The 21,467-nt window shown below is 46.4% G+C and overlaps 1 long non-coding RNA gene across 1 annotated transcript; it reads left to right on the forward strand.

The window, feature by feature from the left end:
• Positions 1–81: 81 nt before the first annotated feature.
• On the forward strand, positions 82–14,510 carry LOC309361322. The gene is made up of 3 exons (XR_014164420.1): positions 82–229; positions 13,044–13,141; positions 14,078–14,510. It is a non-coding gene; the product is annotated as an uncharacterized lncRNA (long non-coding RNA).
• The last annotated feature ends 6,957 nt before the right edge of the window (positions 14,511–21,467 follow it).

A 21,467-nucleotide genomic window follows, 5' to 3' on the forward strand; every position in this document is an offset into this window, starting at 1 on the left:
GGATCCTGGCCACGTCAGAGCCCAGCCAGCCAATCCGCTGGCCAGGGGGACGTGGCCGGGGCCATTTAAACGGAGGAGCGAGCCAGAGGACTTCCTCTTTGGCTCGCTTCCTCAATGGATCAGGACGTCGGTCTCTCTGCTCTTTGGATTTTGCCTTTTGTTTTGTTTCTTGGTTGTTTCCTGCCTCGTGGTTCAGCGTTGCGAGAAGGACCAGGGAAAAACCGAGTGGGTGAGTTGTTGCACCCCCTCAGAATTGCTTACTGCCTGCTTTTGTCCTTTGTCCCTCCTTCCTGGCCCTTCTCCACATTTCCGATCCGCCAAAGGCACCTGGGGTTGCAACTCCCCCCCCCCCATTTCCTCATCCATCCTTTCGGGGGCTAGTCGGCTGAAGTACGCTCATTCATGGCTTCTGCTCGAGCCGCATGGATTAAAGGCTAGCGGCGGTGCTGGTGAGTCCCATTACGCCCCCCCCCCCACCTTACACGCTCGGTCACAGAGGTGTTTCGCTGTAGCCTTCCCTTGGGTCCCCGGTTCCCCCCCATCTGCGTTCCCTCGCTGCCCCGAGGGGAGGATTGCTTCTTATTGTTTCCTCCCTCGCCGCAGGGCTAGCGAACGGCTCGGTTATCCTTTTAAACACGGTATTTTGCATTGTGTAGCAGCCGTTGGGAGACCGAGCGCTGAGCAATTTAGGGGAGTGCTTGAGTCTTCTTCGAGACGCATAGACAGCAAAGAGTGTTTGGGGCTTTCCAGCGCTTCAACCTTAAGGGCGCGTTTTGAGCCTTGGAGCACTGTCTCCGGACCGCTGCCTTCGGCGGCTCAAACCCCTGCCAGCACACACACACACACCCGCTCGGCACGGCTGTTGAGCCCCATGCGGCTCCTTCCAGCTTGCCTCAAGCGGCTCATTGTTTATTTAATACAGCTTCAGCGCTGCCTTGGCTTTAGCCGCTGATTGTGGTTGCTTCAGCCGGTCCTTCCAGTTTGTTTGTGTGCATGTGGGTTGTGGGTTGCGTGGGACGGCAGAAAGAGTGTTTTGGCTGCAGAGAGGGAATTGGGCTTCCTAGGGCGCAGAACATTCGCGAAGGTGCTTTTGCTATTAGCCGCCGTTGCCCTGCAATTTGCTGACAGGCGAAGAGTGCCTTTGTGTTCCTTTGCTCCCCGCTCTCTTTGCCTTTTCATTGGCTGCAGGCTTCGCCTTTGTCCCACCCTCTTTGTTTTCAGGCTTGCTCAAGTCTGTATGCGCTCACAGCTGGCACCAGCCAGGTTTCACATCCCCCCCCCCAGCGCAACATTAAGGGAAGGGGAAAAGTTTCTGAGGCACAGGGTTGCCTTTTGGCTGTTTTGTGAATTCCTTTGCACTCACGCCTACGATCCTCATTGGCGGCAGGGAGCACGTGGTCGGTAGCGACCATTTTAGAAGCAACCACGTGCTTGTGTAGTCAGGCAGCGGCCGACTGCCGTCTTGGGAGGGGCAGAGAAGTGCCCGGTTGCTTGCAGCTTCAATCATCCTAACTCCTCCATAAATAAAGCAATTATTCTTTGGAAATCCTCAGGCTGTTGTATTGGTTTCATTAGAGGTCATTCATAGGAATAATTCATAATTGGGGCAATAAATTGATTGTATACAACGGGTTAAGAAATAAATAAATAATTACATATCAACTATTAATAATTAAAATATAATTACTTTAATTAATTAATTAATTCATACTTCAGTTTAAGTCATACATTAGTTTATTATTAATTCATACAACATCTATAATATTAATCCGTACAATTTTAATTAATTTTAAATTATATTCTAATTATTAATTTATTCAATAATTTAACAACTCTAATTTAAACTTACACACATACTATAGGGTAGGGCAATTTTGGAGGTTAGCAATTTTGGTGAGGTGTTTTGTGTGTGTGACTTCTGGGTTAGCGCCATCGGCAATGGCGGAATTCCTCTGATTCAGAGGAACCCGCTCCGCAAAATTCGGGTCTTGCCGCCGCGGCGAAGGCTGAGACCCCTTAAAAATCCCAGGCGAAGGAGGCCTGGGAACGTGGGATTCGGCTGACACCAGGAGCGGCCCCCCCACCCGTAGGGAAACCCCCTTTTGGGGGGATCCGAAGCGACGTGGGGCGAGCGGTGCGGTGTTTTGTATCGACCGCTATTTTTATGGAGTGAAGCCGCACAGCCGTTGCCAGAGAGCGCTGACTTTTTCTTGTGGACAATTGGATCTTAAACAACAACCCGTGAGTAGAACGGGAAATTGGACTTTTAAAATAATTTAATTCGGCATTAAACGGGGAAGGTCTAAACAAGAAGTCCACCTTCCCTTTTTGTAAATAGACTGAAGCAAAGAATTTATTAACTAAGGTCTTGGACAATCCAACGTAAAGGATCAAAACTCCACTGGTTGAAATATTACTAATATCTTTTTTGGAAGCAGGGGAACCCTGCAGGAAATGGTGAAAATTTAAGAATTGAAGCGCCACGTCTCTAAACCTGGGAGTGGTCCGCGAGGAACCCATCGACGGTGAATAGATAAATTTGACAGCTAGCTGTCAAGATACAAAAGATAGACTTTGTTTCCATTGTCCGCTTCTGTGCTTAAGAAGAAGGAAGGTAATTGGAATTGTTACTAACTTACTTTTGGGACTTTTGGGACTGTGCTGGAAGGATTGATAAATGGAGACTGTTTCCCTCTAGAGGGAGTTTTGGGACATTGTTACAAGAATGTAGCTGGGAAACTGGTTTCTAAAATAAAGGCTCTGAGAAACCAGCTGTGACCCTGAACACTTCAAGGATGTCTGTTGAGAAGGAAGTAGCTTCTGTATTGAATAGGACATTTTATCTGCTGGGAAAGCTGCACGAACAGATAAATGTCATGGCTACCAGCGTTGATATTTTGGGAACAAAAGTGGGGATCAGTAAAGAAGTTGACAAGAATCCGGCACAGGAATCCTTTTCAATGGAACATATTGAAGAACCAGAGAAGGAGAGAGTTGTGGTGAAAGTGAAGCAAGGGGGAGCCTTAACCCTACAGAGGCAAATGGAGGAGTATAAGTTGAGGCCTTATATGAATGTAATTAAGAGAAGCCAGGTTTTGGAGATGGGAGCCTGGCTTGATCTGGAAAATGAAAGGTCGAGAGATCACCTTATGTGGGGATCAAATGACTTTGGGGATATGAATTAGAACCAGGAGGAGATTGGAGTACTTGGGGCCTTTGGACTGGAAAGAAGTGTGAAGCAAGGCCTGGAATATTTTAGGGGCCCTACCTTTAATTATGGAAATCTGGCAGACCTGCTAAGAAGGAATTTGACCATCGTTGGGTTGGAGCCCCCCAGAGAACTGTTTTTTAATATCAAAGATTATCAAGAAGATTGACAGACGGGACAGGGAGAAGAGTTAAGAGCCTCGGATTTAAGATCTCCAGGTTGATGGACTGTTGGAGGTTGATGGAACTGCTGGTTGGGGCCGAGACCGGGGAGGGGGGACAGTGGAAGAAAATTGGGAATTTAAAATGTATATACTGAGATTTCTTTTTCTTTTTTTGTAATGAAAAATGGAAAAATCGTGGAATGAAATTTTTATAACCCTAGGGGAAATGTCTTAAGAGAATAAGTAAAAATATATTAGTTTTAATGAGAAATAAGATTAAATAAAGTATAAATGGATGGATAATTGGTGAAAGAGAGAATGAAAAATTACAGTATATCAAGATTAACTATTAGGATGAAAACAAAGATGAAGGATTTGCTGAAATACATACCTGAACTAGAATACAAAGAGGGGAGGTGGGAGGAAGTCAAGGAAATAAGCTAAAGAAACAAAAATATGTAAAGGTTCGATTTATTCTTTTTTTTCTTTTTGATTGTATCTATTTTTAATGTATTTCTAATTTTTTTGTTTGTTTTTTCTTTTTCTTTTTTCTTATCTGTTTTTGTTCTTCTATTTTTTTCTGGATGTGATCTGTATTTATGTATCGGTTTGTTTGCTTTTGCGATTTTTTTTGTAACCTTTAAAAATTTGAATAAATATTATTGGGGGGGAGAGGTGTTTTGTGTGTGCTGTGCAGATTAGTTAATTCTCATTCAGTGGATTGAGTTTTCGGGCCTATTTGTTTTGGTTAATAATCGAATAGATTGTCGCAGCGCTGCCATTATTGAAGGTCCTTTTACTAAAAAGTTCAGCATTTCGATTTGTTAATTTTAACTGGCTTCTGGCCTGAATACCGGGTTTTAATTTAGTATTTGAGGCCTTTTGCCTCGTCGCTGCTGAATTAAATTTGCTTTATTGAGTTCTATTTACAATTGGTGTTTGCTGCTCTACCTTGGAGTTCCTTCACTTACCTTCACTTAATGCTTTCAATCCCAAGTGGTAGTTGCAATTAGATATTTGGGTAGGGTGCGCGCTCTTTGATACTGTTTATATTATTACAGTTGCCAGCAGTGTAATTAATACCTGAAGGCGCTGCCTTTTAATTGAAGTGGTTGAGAGCGTGTTAGGTGGTCTCATGGCTCCAAAGAAAAATATTGATCCGGCCCCTGCTGTCTCCGAACCAAAGAGCGCTCCTGTCAAGCGTGCACAGTCAGCTCAGTCAGGCAAGGGTTCCTCCATTACGGGGCAGGCAATAGGGCTATTGGGTTGAACCTTAGCAGGCATGGCTAAAATCCCGCATGCATTGCGTACGTTTTTTTACCGAATTTGACTCTATGATGGATAGGTTCAGACCGGGAGACGATAACCAGGGTTCAGGCCATCAGTCTTCCCCTGACCACATTTCCGATACGGGAACCAGCGGCTCTAGTGGGTCCCAGAGTGATGATGGTGAGATGCCTGGCATATCCCAGGCCTTCTTTGATAATTTGCAAGCGACTAATGCCGCACCCTAGCAGGGGGCTCCCACACCTAAGCCCCACAGCAAGCAAACTCATTCTGCATCGTGCGTGCGAACAAATGTTCAGTCTGCCATCGTGCCCCAAAGGAGGGATGAGCAGCCTCGGCGCACAGGCTGGAAGGCCTTGCGAAAGACGGATAGGCGGGCTTCTTCCCCCCATTCCCGTCTCGGCTGGGAGGCAGCCATCAGTGTCGTTTTCCTATATATATATATATATATATATATATATATATATATTTGCTTTCGTAGATTTTCACGGGTACAGGAATGTAGGTTTTGGTGTCCTCGGGTGTCTTCCCTTTTACACGGGAAGACACCCGAGGACACCAAAACCTACATATATATATATATATATATATATATATATATATATATATATATATATACATTTTTATTAATTTTCCAACACAATCATACAATTTTATCCAAATTTTTACAAATTTTAACAAATTACTCTTTTTGGACTTCCTTCAGTTTCTCTGGTAATCATCCATAATTACTCTTCAACTAGAGCCAGGGCTTTCTCGGCCGCGGCTCCAATCTGGTGGAATGCTCTGTCACAAGAGACTAGGGCTCTGCGGGACCTGTCATCTTTCCGCAGGGCCTGCAAGACAGAGCTGTTCCACCAGGCCTTTGGTCAGGGCGCAGCCTGACCCCCTCCTCTGGCAACCTACACAGAATTTTGCTTGATGGTTGCCATTAATTTGATTTTAATTAATTTTATAATGAATGTTTTTAGAATGTTGAACTATTTTGACTGTTGTTAGCCGCCCTGAGCCCAGCTTCGGCTGGGGAGGACGGGATATAAATAAAATTTATTATTATTATTATTATTATTATTATTATTATTATTATTATTATTATTATTCAATACACATTCCTTTCATTGCATTGCCATTTGTCTTCCCTCCCTTTTTTATTTCTTTTGACAATACCTCTTAAACTTTTACAGTGCTTCTTGAAACCCCACTAGCGTTGTTTGCACACATACATTTTTCAGATCATCTACAAATTTTCCCCAATCTTCGATGAACTTTTGGTTTCGAACATATCTTATTTTCCCAGTCAATTTGTCCAGTTCCGCATAGTCCGTCAATTTCATTCTCCATTCTTGAATCGTCGGTATTTCCTCTTGTTTCCATTTCTGGGCCAATAAAATTCTTGCTGCAGTAACTGCATACTGGAATAGTTTACAGTCTTTTCTTCTTATTTCTTTTCCTGTGATCCCTAAAGGAAAAACTTCTGGTTTCTTAACAAAAGTATATTTTAACATATTTTTCAATTCATTATATATCGCTTCCCAGAAGCTCTTCACTTTCTTACATTCCCACCACATATGGTAAAACGTTCCCTCTTTTTCTTTACATTTCCAACACTTATTACATGTTTTATACATTTTTGCAAGTTTTACCGGTGTAATATACCATCTAGAAAACATTTTCATAACATTTTCCTTCAACCCCATGCATGCAGTAAATTTTAAATTTTCCTTCCAAAAATTTTCCCAATCTTCAAATTTAATATTATATCCAAAATCTTTGGCCCATTGTATCATTACCGATTTAACCTCTTCATCTTTCGTATACCATTCTAACTTATGTTAGAATCTTATACATTTTTGACAAAATTTTATATTCATTATTTATTATCTCTGTTTGGAACTTTGAGTCTTTTTCTGAATAACCACTTTCCATTATATCTTTTTTAAACATTTCATTTACCCAAAGGAGGGATGAGCAGCCTCGGCGCACAGGCTGGAAGGCCTTGCGAAATATGGATAGGCGGGCTTCCCCCCCCCCCCATCCCCTGTCTCGCCTGGGAGGTAGCCATCAGTGTCGTTTTCCAGCGCCACACCGAGCAAAGCGTTGGCACAAATCGCAGGCGCTTACACGTCCTCAGAGGGCGAAAGTGTGCTTCAATACCCAGATGCAGCTATAGCACCCAAGAAGCGACAGCATAAGAAGCATTCCAAGAAGAGCAAGAATTCCAAGAAGGACGACTCAGACTTGGACTCAGGTACGTCCTCCTCTTCATCCAGCTCTGACTCTGATAGCTATGAGTCACTGAATTGCTACTGGGGCCTGGGTGAAGGGGTTCCTGGTTTATGGACATGGAATATGGGCATGGAATAGGAGAGCAAATTCCCATTGTAAGCGGTTTGGCGGGACCTTGAAGTGTAAGGACGGGGTGCTACTGGAGGACGTTAAAGTCTCTACCAACAGGCCCAAAGATATTATCCTGGGTAATCATTTGTCTGCAACAACGAGGGCCAAAATATTGAATGGTGAGTATGTAGATATCTTTAAGCTGCTCCCGCTAGATGAAAAATCTGAAAGAAAGTGTGTTTATGGTAAGCAAAAGTAATAGTCACCCAGCGCAGATAAAACTTTTGAAAATTGGCTAAATGGCCTCCAAGTATTTTTCTGCGTAGTAGCAGCGGCTTATCCAAAAAGAGCAGTGCATTTGATTGTCTATCAAGCACTCGTGAGGACGGCCTATGCTACGGCCGGAGAATCTGCGGCCATTCGTTACAATAAAATGTTCCAGAGAAACGCTGCACTGCTGCCCTCTGCACACTGGGATCGGGTGGACCAATTTATCTGGCTTACGTACATGGGTCCCCACATTGAAAAGAAACCGTTGGGGGGGCGCTAGGGGCGCATTGGAAGATGGCCGACAATACCATCTCTCTGGCTCACACGAGGTAATTAAGAAGTTAATATGGGAGTATGTAGCCTCCCTTGTTTCCCCAGGGAATGGGGGAAACAGTGCCTTCGCCTGCGGTTGCTGATAAATCACCCCAGAGTTCAAAAGAAGAAGGGGGTGAAGGCACTAGGCGCACAGCACTCGTGTGAGTTTCTGGCTCTCCCGACGCCATCTCTGATTGCGCGACCTGGTTGCAGGAGCTTAAAATAAACAATTAGAGAGAGCAGAAAATGCACATGTTTCGAGTGAAGAACAGGAGTTTAGGCTGCTAATTGAAGTGACCTCTGTGAAGTTGAGCGACGGGCTGGATTCAACAGGAAAATATATCAAGAAGAAGATACATCAAAGGGTTGGTATGTCAGAATGGGATGGAAAGGGGGTGACTTTTCTTTTTCTCTCTATGTGATTACCTAACAATCCCTCCCCAAGAAGAACCGTTGCAACAATTGACTATAAGTGGGGTGATTAAGAAACTGTGTGGAAATGAATTACTAACCAAAGGCTTGGCTTGTGGAGATCTGGAAAGGAGTGAAAGGCTTTTGGAATGACGCAGTTATAAAAAGAGATTCGCCATGACGGCAGGCTTTGTTGCAGGATTGACGATCAAGAGGGGGAGGAAGCCATGGGTTTGTTATTATATTGGACTCTGTGTCTGACCTGGCAGAACCCCCTGAGAAGATCAAAAAGGGAGTGACAGGCCTGCGAAGATTAATGAGCAGATGTTAAGATTGTTTTCTATGGAAGTGATGAAATGCATTTGCTGTCTGAATATGACTCTTGGATGAATGGAAAAATCCACACAGGATTATAAAAACGCTTGTTTTCAACTCGCTTGTGGAGACTATCAGAGGTCACAAAGAAAGGAAAAATATACGAAAACAACAAGAAGAGATGAGGAAAACAACAAAGAGAGGAATGGATAGAACTGTGAACATTATTTGGACAGAACTGTGAACATCAAAGCAGCAGCAATAAAGATGATCGGATCCCTTTCTGAGCTCGAAGCATGGGTACCCCCAACAAAAATTTAAAATTTGACTCTGTAATTTGGAACTAATGTGATTTGATTGGTTTGTTAATATAAAAAAAAATTTTTTTAAAAGAAAGAAAAGAAACCGTAGGACCAGGGTAAATTTCTGAAATCTGACTTCAAAAGAGATACGCGCCACAAGGTATGCTGGGAGTTTAACAAAGGGTTATGTCAATGGCAAAGTTGTAACTACTCACACGAGTGTAACGGGTGCCTGGGGAATCACCCTGTTGTGTCTTGTTACAGGGGAAAGCAGCCCTTTCGGGGAGGCAGGGGGTCCCGCCAGCAGAGTAGACAGGGTGGACAACCCCCTGCCCAAGGGGGTGCACGGAGACAATAATTCCCTTTCACTTGCATTTTCACCCATCAAGCTTCACACCTTAAAAGCCCTCCTTGATTTGTACCCCAATAAGAAAGATGCAAACTACCTTTGGGAGGGCTTCTCCCAGGGGTTTAGAATTCCTGTATTGGTGGCTCCAAATCCCAGGGATCCACCCAACCAAAAATCTGTAAGAGAAAGGCCCGAAGTTGCAAAAAAGAAAATAGAAAAGGAAATATTGGCAGGGAGGGTGGCTGGTCCTTTCACTAGCCCACCTATTCCAAATTTGCCCTTGAGTATCATGCCCAAGAAGGCGCCTGAGGAATTTCGTATGACTCTTAACTTGTCTTATCCCGAAGGGGGCTCAGTAAATGATGCCATCCCAGGCGAACTCTGCTCAGTAAAATACGCCTCCTTCGATCATGCCATCAAACCTATCTGGAGCTTCGGAAAGAGAAAGGCCCGAAGTTGCAAAAAAGAAAATAGAAAAAGGAAATATTGGCAGGGAGGGTGGCTGGTCCTTTCACTAGCCCACCTATTCCAAATTTGCCCTTGAGTATCGTGCCCAAGAAGGCGCCTGAGGAATTTCGTATGATTCTTTTTTTAAAAAAAATAATATTTATTACTTTTAAAGCTTACAAAAAAGGAAAAGAAGAGGAAAAAAGACAAAAGAAAAAAACAAAAGAGAGAAAAAACAATACAATACAACATATAAACAATACAAACCACAACCTTAACATATTAAACTAAACACATTAAACTAAACTAAACTAAACCCTAACCCTAACCCTAACCCTAACCCTAACCCTAACCCTAACCCTAAATAAAACAAAACAAAAACAATTTAAAAACATACATCACACCTTTTCCATACTCTATCTTTCATTCCCTTGTTTCCTCGACCTCCTCTCACCTCCCTTTTTGTATTCCACTTCTGTTAATTGTTTCAGCAAATCCTTTCCATCTTTCTCTATTTTCTATCATATTATAAATATCTTAACATATTTTTAACCTTATTTTCCATTAAAACTAAAATATTTATATATGCTTAACTCCTTATGACATTTCTACTAAGGCCATAAAATTTTATTCCACCATTTTTCTATCACTCATTAATTTAACAGTATTTCTATATATAAACTTTAAATTTTCCAATCTTCTTCCACCATCTCCTCTCCCTGGTTTCGGATTCTGCCAGTCCTTTCCGTCGATTCCATATAGTCCATCAACCTGGAGATCTTATATCCGAGGCTCTTAACTCTTTTCCAAGTCCCTTCTGCAGGTCTTCTTCATATTCTTTAATGCTAAAGAGCAGATCTCAGGAAAACTCCGGCCTAACAATGCTTTTATTCCTTCTCGACAGGTCAGCCAAATTTCCATAGTTGAAGCTGAGATCCATAAAGTGTTTCAGGACACGTTTCAAGATTCCTCCAAATCCAAAGGCCCCCAGAACTTCAATCTCCTCCAGACCCAAGTCCATGTCCCAAAAGTCAATTAATCCCTGCATAGAGGGATCTTTCCAACTTTCCTTCTTCAGTCCAAGCCGGGATCCGATCCTCAGAATCTGACTTTTTCTAGATTCAATCATAAAATGCCTCAACTTATAGTCCTCAATTTGCTTCTGTAAGACTGAGGATCCCGCTTGTATTACTTTAGGTTCAACAACAACAGCTTTCTCCTTTTCCTCCACAATTTGTCCTGCCAAAGTAGATTTCTGTACCAAGTCCTGAATTATTTCTGTGTTGGTGCTCACTTTTTGTCTCAAATTAATCACTTTTTGTCCCAAGTTAACAATTTTAGTAGTCATGTCATCCGTCTTGTTGTGAAGCTGTTCCAGCGAATAGCTTATCTTACATAATACAGTCACTATGGCTTCTCCTGTCAACATTCTTGTCAGGGAACTGCCATCGGAGAGTCAGGTGGTGGAAGGACTCAAGGAGGCTAGGAGAGCCTCGGATGCGGAGGAAGGAACCAGTAGGGGGAGAGGGAGAGTTCCTGCAGAAACACAATCGGAGGAAGGGCTCCAAGATGTTTCCAGTGAGAATAGCGGGGAGGGCTCAGGACCTCCACTGGGGACGCCCACTCCGCGGAGGAAGCTGTCACGTAGAGAATCTAGAAGAAGAGTCTCTGTCAAAGAACTCTTATGTTGGAGTAAATTCCGGAAACGCCCACTGACGGATTCTGCCAGCGATTGAGGTAGCCACACGTCCATGGCTCCTCGGACTGGGAAAGTTTAGGAACTGACAGTAAAGCTTGGAGGCTTTAAACGCTTACGCACAAGCAGCCCCCTTTTTCCATTACAATTCTTAAATGGTCCAAGGTCAATCCTGGTTCTCACAATTTCTTATCTTGCAGCTGGAGATTCCCCGGTTCCACTCCTGTAACAGTTTCAAAAGCTCCCTCTAGAGGCAAACAGTCTCCACTTGTATCAATCCTTTCAAACACAACTCAAACAATAAAGATAGTTTCAATTTTCAGTTGCTTTTCCTCCTTTTTAAACGCAGAAGAGGACAGTGGAAACAGTATACTTTTCTTATTTAGTTAGCTGTCAAATACGTTCTGTTCGCAGTCAATGAACTCTCACAAAACGTCACTCTTTCTAGCAGCCTGTTTCCAGGTTCAGAGCGGTGGTAATTTGATTTTTCACTCTCTCCTGCAAGCTCGCTAGGTTCAAAATTTCCCCCCTCTTCTCCTGCTTCCAAGGGGGGTTTGGTGATTTTGACCGATGGAAATTTAATCCTTTGCCAAAGATTTTCCAAGACTTTAGCTTGTAACGTCTTTGCTTCAATCTATTTACAAAAGAGGAAGGCGGACTTCCTGTTTAAAACCCTCCCGTTTCGATGCCAAATTAAGATATTTAAAGTTCCAATTTTCCGTTCTACTCACGGGTAGTTGTTTAAAGTCCAATTGTCCACAGGAAAAAGTCAGCGCTCTCCGGCAACAGCAATTTTTTCACTCCGTGAAAAAAGCAGTTGATTCGAAGCACTGCGCCACTCACCCCACGTCGCTCCGGATCCCCAAAACAGGGTTTCCCCGTGAGTAGGGGAGGCGCAAAAGGTGCCAGCCGAATCCCAGGTTCACAAGCTTCTCCTGCCTGTGATTTCAGTGGGTCTCCGCCTTCGCCGTGGCGGTCATACCCTGGTTTCCACGGAGCAAGTTCCTCCCAATCGGAGGAGCTCCGCCATTGCCAGAGGCACCAACCCGGAAGTCGAATTTCGTATGATTCTTAACTTGTCTTATCCCGAAGGGGGTTCAGTAAATGATGCCATCCCAGGCGAACTCTGCTCAGTAAAATACGCCTCCTTCGATCATGCCATCAAACTTATCCGGACCTTTGGAAGAGGGGCACTATTAGCAAAATGTGAAATTGAATCCGCCTTCTGCCAATACATCCTGAGGACTTTCGTTGGTTAGGTTTTAAGTTTGAGGGCTCCTGTTATGTGGATAAAGCAATGCCAATGGGTTGTTCTGTCGCATGCGCTGCTTTCGAAACTTTTAGCACCTTTTTGGATTGGGCCCTGCGTTTCAAAACTGGTTTATCTGATTTTTTACTGGTTGGACCGCCAAATAACAATTCATGTGCAACATTGCTTGATGCTCTTGCCTCTCTTTTGCTGGAGTTAGGTGTTCCCCTGGCAGCAGAAAAAACCGAGGGTCCGGTCACGACTATGACTTACTTGGGCATCAAGCTCGACACGGTCGCCCAGACGTCGCGTTTGCCTGAGGCTAAACTGACAGCTCTTAAAACGGCAATCTCCCAGCTCCTCCCGCTCAAAAAAGTAACACTCAGGCAAATTCAGTCCTTGCTAGGCCACTTAAACTTTGCCTGTCGGGTGATAGCCCCCGGGCGCCCATTCTGCTCACGGCTGGCTACATCACAGGGTACGCCTCATCACAGGGTACGCCTCACAAAGTCCTGGTTGGACAGACAACCAGTCAGTAGTCAATATCCTGACCAAACAATCTTCGCGTTCAGAAAGGGTGTCCACGATGCTGCGATCGTTTGTGTTACGGTGCCTGGAATTTAACATAATATTTTCAGCAAAATTCATTCCTGGTATTAATAACAATATTGCGGATGCGCTATCTCGATTTCAGATGGACCGCTTCCAGTCGTTAGCCCCAGAAGCACAGCAATTGCCAGAGCTATTCCCGGAGCACCTGTGGAGCCTTGGAAGCGAGACGTGATGCAGGGAGTATTGGTTTCGATTGCCCCTTCTACGCTTAGGTCCTACTCAAAAGCCTGGCCTGATTTTCTAGCATTTCAGAGAAAATCTTTGGGTATTGTGCATCAAGAGCCCCCCACCACGGACCAGGCGCTGCAATTCTTAGTTCATCTGCGTAACCTTGGTCGTGCAGCAAAGACCTTAATTATACAATCGGCTGCAATTTCCTTCTTTGCAAAATCTATTTACTGCACTGACCCTTGCGCTGAGTTCGTGGTGCGCAGGGCTCTCGAGGGGTGGCGCAGATTACAACCACCAAGTAAGGAGGGGCATAGGCCCATTCCATTCAATCTCCTCAGTAAAATACACAATAAATTAAAATCAGTGTGCTGGTCCAAATACGAGGCCCGTTTATTCTCAGCTGCATATTCTATAGCATTTTGGGGGGGCTTTAAGAGTTGGTGAAGTGGTACATGAAGGTGAACCGGGTCCTTTATCCCAAGGCCAGCAGCTTGATGATATTCAGCTTTCTGATTCAATGTTGGTGGTTCGCATCCTTTGCTCAAAAACAGACCAAAAAGGAAAGGGTGCCTTGGTTCGGTTGATGGCAACCATGAAAAGCGGTCCCTGCCCTGTAAAGGACACAAAAAGGTTTTTGGGTCTCAGGCCCCCAGGTTCTGGCCCTTTCCTGGTACACGATGATGGGTCCCGTCTTGCCAGGCAGCAATTCACTCGGGTGTTGCGCAAAGCCATTGAAGCTTGTGGGCTTCCGGCTAGGGAATATGCTGCCCATTCTTTTAGGATCGGGGCCGCCACAACGGCAGCTCACTTGGGATTGCCAACAGACAGAATAAAAGACATGGGTCGCTGGCAATCCAGCGCGTACAAAAACTATATCCGCGACAGCTCCAAAATTTAAAACAGACCAATCACTTACACGCCTCTGTCATTTTTCTTGCTTTTCAGGGTCAAGCCTCATAGAAATCTGGATTGTGGGACACAGTATTGTCCACTGGGCCCAGGAACGGGCGGTCGCTAATGGCCAGGGATGCCAAGTGGGTTTTCCACCGCACTTCTTCGATAACGAGGCGTGGGATGCGCTGGGCAGAGATGATGCCAATTGTGATGGCCAGGGTGGAGGCACATGTCCCCCCCAACACTTTGGTTGTGCAGCTGGGAGAGAACGACTTGCCTTGCCGGAAGGGTGTGGACTTGCTTTTCACTATCAAAAAGGACTTGGGCACTCTTGCGCTGAATTTCCTGAGAATGACTCCCGTTTGGTCGCTGCTGTTGGAGAGATGCGTTTGGTGTGGCAGCAATTCCTCAGCCACTACAGACCGTGCCCGGAAGCATTTGAATCATTCCATTTCACAGAAAGTGGTTGCATTGAATGGCCGGGTGATCCTGAGGAGAATCAGAACTTACAGAGTTAAACAGTTCTGAGTGACGTCTCACATTCTGAGGCGCGGTTATGTTCACATACGGGAATCTTCCTTTGTGTGAGTTCTCTTTCGTTTTTGACTGAAGAGGCGAAGGGATGCCTGCTCTTTCGCCGGGCTGATTTACGATGTTTTTCTACGCAATAAAAGACTGTTGGAGATAAGTGAGAAGCTTGCAGTCTGATTTATTATCCACACACGGCAACAGTTTCTCCCGCTGCCTAAACTCTGCTGGGACTATGCTTAGAGAGCTAATGAGTTTTTCTATCGGCACAGAAGCACAATGGCGCAGAAGGAATGTGCCGGACGCCATCTTAACTTCACAGGTTATGGGAAGTCAGCCAAGCTTTGGAAGCTGTTGCCACGCCGTGCCTGTGTGTGTGGGAGAAGCCAGTTAGGGCTCCTGCCTAACGTTTGAGGCAGCGAAGCTCGCTGGGGAGGATCTCATCTTCAGGACCGGGTGCCAGGAGGAGCTGCTGTTACGTGAGTAGGCTCAGCCCCGGGGGAGAAGATGGCAGACGGTCAGGAGTCATACTCCGTCCCTTTTGAAAAATTAAATGGCAAAAATTGGGAGGAGTGGAGCAGGAAGCTGAAGGCCTGGCTGGTAGCCAAGGGTCTGTGGGGGGCAGTCCAAGAGCTCCCACAGCAAGCTGCAGCCGATGCAGCAGCAGCAGATGTAGCAGCTGCCCATGCCTCACAGAGGAGGAACCAGAAAGCCCTGGGAGCTATAGTGCTCAGTTTGGAGGGCTCCCAGCTACCTTTGGTAGAGGGGCTAGAGACTGCTCATGAGGCCTACCAGGCACTAGAGAGAGTGCACCACAGGACCACAGCTGGGGCAAAAATCCACACCACCAGACGCTTGTTTGAGATGAAGCTGCGCCCTGGTGATAGCATCAGACAGCATGTGACTGAGATGCTCTCTGTTTTCAACCAGCTGAGACTGTTGCAAGTCAACTTTACTGAGGAACTGAAAGTTTATATTTTGCTCAGCTCTTTGGACAAAAGTTATGACAATTTGTGTCTAACTTTGGAATCAATGAATCCTGCAGATCTTACGCTCCAGTATGTGACTGGACGCTTGTGTGACGAACAGGAACGCCGTCTCAGAGAGGGCCGAGCTGGCACAGAGAGCCCTGCCGGTTGCAGAGGGGGGCCAAGCCAGCAGAGGGCACAGTTCAGGCTTATTCCATTCGTCGCTGCTTTATCTGTGGGTCGGTTGACCATCTGCGTCGTTCCTGCCCGTGGAGAGCCAGAGAGGCCGGGCAGGATGTCTCCAAGGTCGCTTCCCATGGCAGTCAGCCAGGTTTCCATGGCAGCCAGTCCAGGAGAAGAGGCCAGCGTGGGAATGCGAAGGGAGGACGTGACACAGGAAGTGAGGACGGTTCTTATCACCTAGCTGCCTCCATGGCAACGCTACGGGACAACTGCAGTGAGGGCAGAATGCTGCGTTGGGTCATCGACTCAGGAGCCAGCCACCACCTGATGCCAGCGCCACCTGGTGGTGAAATGTGGAACTGCAGGGCTGTTTCAACTGGGAAAACGGTCGTTTTTGCTGATGGGTCACAGAGACATTTAACTACTGTGGGGAATGTGTTTGTTTCTTTTTTACAGGCGGAGCTGGAGGTCTACATTGTGCCTGGGATGAAATGTTGTCTTTTATCTGTATCTTCTCTTTTACAGGACGGTTATAAGGTTTGCTTTGAAAATGATGTCTGTTCAATTTCCAGGGGTGGGAGACAACTGGTCAGTGTTGCATGTCAGAACAACCTCTTTGTTCTGGAGACACCTCTGGAGGGTAAGGGGGACACTGAGACAGCACAGGCGAAGTGTGCAAATGTTCCCATTCATGATTCTTGTGCTCACTTGTGGCACAGGAGAATGTCGCATGGCTGTTGGGAAGATATCCAGAAGTTGCCCCAATGCACTGAACGTTGCAAAATGAAAGCATGTGGTAAATCCCTAGATTGTAGGGCATGCAGAAGGGCAAAGGTAAAAAGGTGCAGTTATCCCAGAACGGAGAGGGTAACCACAAAGCCTTTTGAGCTTGTGCACACAGACCTTAGTGGTCCCATGCCAAGGCCGAGTCTGGGCGGGGCCAGGTATGTGCTGACGCTGACAGATGATTTTAGCCAGAATGGGTGGTTCTTCTCGCTGAAAGAGCAAAGCGAGGCAGCGCAACTGATCAAAGACTGGGTTGCAGCGGTGGAACTACAGTTTTCCACCAAGGTGCAGAGCTTTCAGAGTGACCGGGGCGAAGCGTTCACTGGGTCTGCTCTGCAGAGTTTCTTCCACCAGAAGGGAATACGTCACAGGTTGACGGTTGCTACTTCTCCTCAGGAGAGTGGCGTGGCGGAGCGCAGGAGTAGGGCATTGGCTGAAGCAGCTGACGCTCTACTGTTTGACTCTGGTTTGCCTCAGAGCTTTTGGGCGGAAGCCTGGAGGACGGCCAACTTCACGATGAACAGGTCCTATAGCTCTGTTGTAGGTGACACACCGTATTTCTTGCTGCACCAGAAGAAACCGAAGGTGCATTTCTTCCGTGTGTTTGGTTGCGAAGCCTGGGCGCTTGTGCCAAAGGTTCAACGAAAGAAAGGTGACCCGAGGTCCCGGAAAATGATCTTTTGTGGGTACGAGCCTGCGACAAAAGGGTGGAGGTTTGCCTATCCAGAAGGTGATCAGTCCAGGCTTCTAATCAGCAGAAATGCTGAGTTCTGTGAGCAGAATGGGTGGTCCAGGATCCATGCGAATCCTGACGTTCTCTCAGAATGGCTGTCTGATTCTGAGGAGGAGGGAGATGCAGAAGCTGAACCTGTTGATGAGGACCAGGTCTCTGACCAGGGTCAAGAACAGGGTTGGGCATCTCCACAGGTTGTTAAAAGAGAGCCCAAGAGTGAGCCTTCATCTCCCGTTAGCAAAGTGCAGAAGGCCCGAAGACGCAGTAAGTCAGACGGGGAGTCTTCTGGTACCAGTGACACACTTGCTGGCCCCAGTGGGTCAGAGGGGGCACCTGAGACAGTGCTCAGACGTTCCGCACGCACCACAAAGGGGGTACCACCTGAGAGGTTTCAGGTTACCAGCGCGTGGGTTGGTTTCGCACAGTGCGAACCTGGGAGTTTTGAGGAGGTTCAACAGTTGCCTGAGACAGAAGCCAGAAAGGGGCAAGAGGCAATGGGAAAGGAGTTGAACTCAATGAGGTCTTTAAATGTGGGCTCGACCACGAAGCTGCCAGAGGGCAAACAGGCCGAGAGCTGTGCACAAACAGATAGACAGGTGCAAGTTTTTGCCAAAGAGCTTGGCAGGAAGTTTCGGATGTCTGACTGTGCAGAGGTCAGAACGCCCGTGGAGTCCAACACTGTGAAGGGTTGAGTTTGGGGAGAGTTATACTCACAGTTTCCCTCAGGATGCGAGACAAGAGGGGGTGTGAGGAGAATCAGAACTTACAGGGTTAAACAGTTCTGAGTGACGTCTCACATTCTGAGGCGTGGTTATGTTCACATACGGGAATCTTCCTTTGTGTGAGTTCTCTTTCGTTTTTGACTGAAGAGGCGAAGGGATGCCTGCTCTTTCGCCGGGCTGATTTACGATGTTTTTCTACACAATAAAAGACTGTTGGAGATAAGCGAGAAGCTTGCAGTCTGATTTATTATCCACACACGGCAACAGTTTCTCCCGCTGCCTAAACTCTGCTGGGACTATGCTAAGAGAGCTAATGAGTTTTTCTATCGGCACAGAAGCACAGTGGCGCAGAAGGAACGTGCCGGACGCCATCTTAACTTCACAGATCCTGCACCCTTCCATTGTTTTCAGCAAAATGACCTTATTTTGCGACGATGGCGTGCATCTTTCCGATTGGAGGAATGATATCTTGAACTTCTGCCTGTCCAGTGCACTTTCCCTGTGCACAAAACACTGCTCAGTGCAATCTTCTGGGGGAAAACTTCACCTATGGCAGGTAATAGCAGAGCTGCAGCGATGTTGCCTCCGTGAAGAAAAACAGGGAGTAAAAGAGTCCAGAGACACGGTTCTTCTAATCTAAGAAGCGTTTATTTACATGCCAAGCAGTAAATCAGCCCACCAGAAAATTCAGACATCTTCTCCGGCTCAAAGCACAACTCCGACTGAAATCGAAACCAACTTTCACAGAACAAAGAACAAAGAACTGTGACGTAACATCCTGGCTGACTTCCCATAGAAGCCCTTCCCTCAGACTCAAAGTACAGAAGGTTAACCCTTTAACCACCGCACTCTACACCCCCTCTTGCTTCGCGTCTGAGGGGAAACACATCCCAAACCCAGACCCTCGCAGAACTCTCCATGCCTCTGGAAGGTGAGTGGTTTTGTGAACCCATCAACGAGGTTCTTGGCGGAGGGACAGTACTTCAGCGCAACTAACCCCTCCTGAACACTCTGACACACATTCTGAAAGCGAATGTCTAGGTGTTTGGTCCTAGCCTTGAATTGCCCCGTCTCGGCCAATTTGAGACACGGTTGATTGTCTTCGTGGACAACTATGGGCAAACAATTCTCTCCACAGAGTTCCTGGACCAAACAGGCATAGAACTCTAACTCTCTGCACACTTCAGAAAGAGCACTGAACTCAGCTTCAGTGGATGAGAGCGCAATGAGGCTCTGCTTCCTGGACCTCCACCCAACTACTGAGTTCCCAAACTTCACCACTAGGCTACACGCGGACTTGCGATCCTGAAGATTAGCCCAGTCCAAGTCCACCTAACAGGTCAGCTTGACCTCACCCTGCGCTGACAACTTAAGACAAAAGTCTTTGGTTTCCTGTAGATACCGCAGAACTCTCTTGATGCCATTTCAGGCCTGCACACTAGGATTTGAAGCCTCCCTGCTGAGCAGATTGATAGCAAACGCTATGTCTGGTCTGCAACACTGGGACAAATACAGCAAACCTCCTAGAGCTGACTGAAAGACTTCAGCATTTTCGAACATAGTGCGTTCTACTTGCTGACTATCCTTTACATAACTAGTCTCCATAGGGCTTCTGACACCTGCACAATCGCTCATCCTGAACTTTTGAAGCAGTTGCTCAATTTTGCCTCTCTGGCTGAGCAAGAAACCTCCATCTTGTGTCCTAAAAACATCCACGCCCAGATAAGTCTTAACAGCTCCAAGCTGCTTGAGCTTGAACTGTTTACCAAGCTCCCTAGCAAAGTTCTCTACCTGTTTACCTGTCACAGTGAAATATAACAGGTCATCAACATAGACCTGCACAATTTCCTGTGTCGCACCTGATCCTTTCAGGTAAAGACAACTATCAGCAACACTTCTTTTAAAACCTAGCTCTTCCAAAGCTTCATTCGAGCACATATTCCAGTTTCTGGCAGATTGACGTAACCCATAGATGGATTTGTGCAATCGCCACACAATGCCTTGCCTCATGATCTCAAACCCTGGAGGAGGAAGCATGTACAGCTCCTCCTGGAGATCTGAATTCAGGTAGGCAATATCCACAGCAAAGTCGTTTACCTTCCAACCTCTCTGTGCAGCAACAGCTAGAAGCATCCGTAGCGTTTCACTCCTAGGCGAATACACTTCCATGAGGTGAATCCCTTTCCTCTGGGTGAGCCCACGGGCAACTAATCTAGCTTTATATTGTGGTTCTCCAGCTTCTGTGGGTTTAAGGCGGTAAACCCATCTGCAACTCACAGCTTGTTTGCCCGGTAGCAACTCTGTGAGTGAGAACACACCTATATCTTCCATGGATCTCATCTCCTTCTGCATCGCCTCATGCCATTTGCTGGCTTCTTCCTGAGGCAAATTCTGAACATCCTTGAAGGATTCAGGTTCACACCTAGCCACACCAACCCACACACCAGTAGCTTCGAACCTATCAGGTGGCTTCCCTTTGGTTGACCTTGCTGACCTTCTCAGCGTGAACCCAGGTGTTCCTTCTGACCCACTAGGTCCAGCTAAATCATCTTCAGTGTCAGTGACTTCCCCCTCTGACCTGCTGCGCTTTTGGGGCCTCACAGCCGGTCCAGCAGGTGAGGAAGGCTCACTCTTTGGCTCAGACTTAACAGCTGTTGGAGGAGGTGTTCTAGGTTCCCCCCTCTGAGGGATCCTGAGCTGTACCTGCCTTGGACTCTGTCCCTGCGGCGGACCCTGTTGCTCCGGACCTTGGTCCCCAGCAACAAGTTCCTCTTCCTCCTCACCGTCTGAGTCATAGAACTGCTGCGAAAGCACGTCTGGATTAGCATGCAGAGGTGACCAACCAGCCTGTTCACAGAACTCAGCACTATTGCTGATCACCAGTCTGGACTGGTTCCCACTTGGGTACGTGAACCTCCAAGCCTTTGAGCCAGGCTCATACCCCACAAAGATCATTTTCTTGGATCTTGGCTCACCCTTCCTGCATAGAGCCTTTGGAATAAGAACCCAGGCCTCACAACCAAACACACGAAGGTAATGCACCTTGGGTTTCTTACCATGCAGCAGAAAATAGGGTGTGTTCCCTACACTTGAATGGTACACTCTGTTCTGTGTGAACACAATAAACTTCCAGGCTTCCACCCAATAGCGCTGGGGTAGCCCTGCATCATACAAGATGGCTGACACTCCCTCCTGAATAGTCCTGTTTTTTCTTTCCGCAATTCCATTCTGCTGTGGACTATAAGGAGCTGTCAAACGGTGGCTTATCCCCTTCTCTCTGAAGAAATTATGCAAAGCAGAACCAGTAAACCCCGCCCCACGGTCACTCTGAAAGTTTCTCACCTTGGTGGAGAAGGTCACCTCAACTGCAGTGATCCAATCCTTGATCAACCCAGCAGCCTCCCCCTTGGTTCGCAAACAAAAAGCCCAAGCAGATCTAGAAAAATCATCAATGAGAAGTGCATATTTTGAACCTCCCAACGACTCAACTGACATTGGGCCACACAAATCTGCATGCACTA

This window comes from Podarcis melisellensis, assembly GCF_964234715.1.
Source record: "Podarcis melisellensis genome assembly, chromosome: W".
Taxonomy (NCBI): Eukaryota; Metazoa; Chordata; class Lepidosauria; order Squamata; family Lacertidae; genus Podarcis; species Podarcis melisellensis.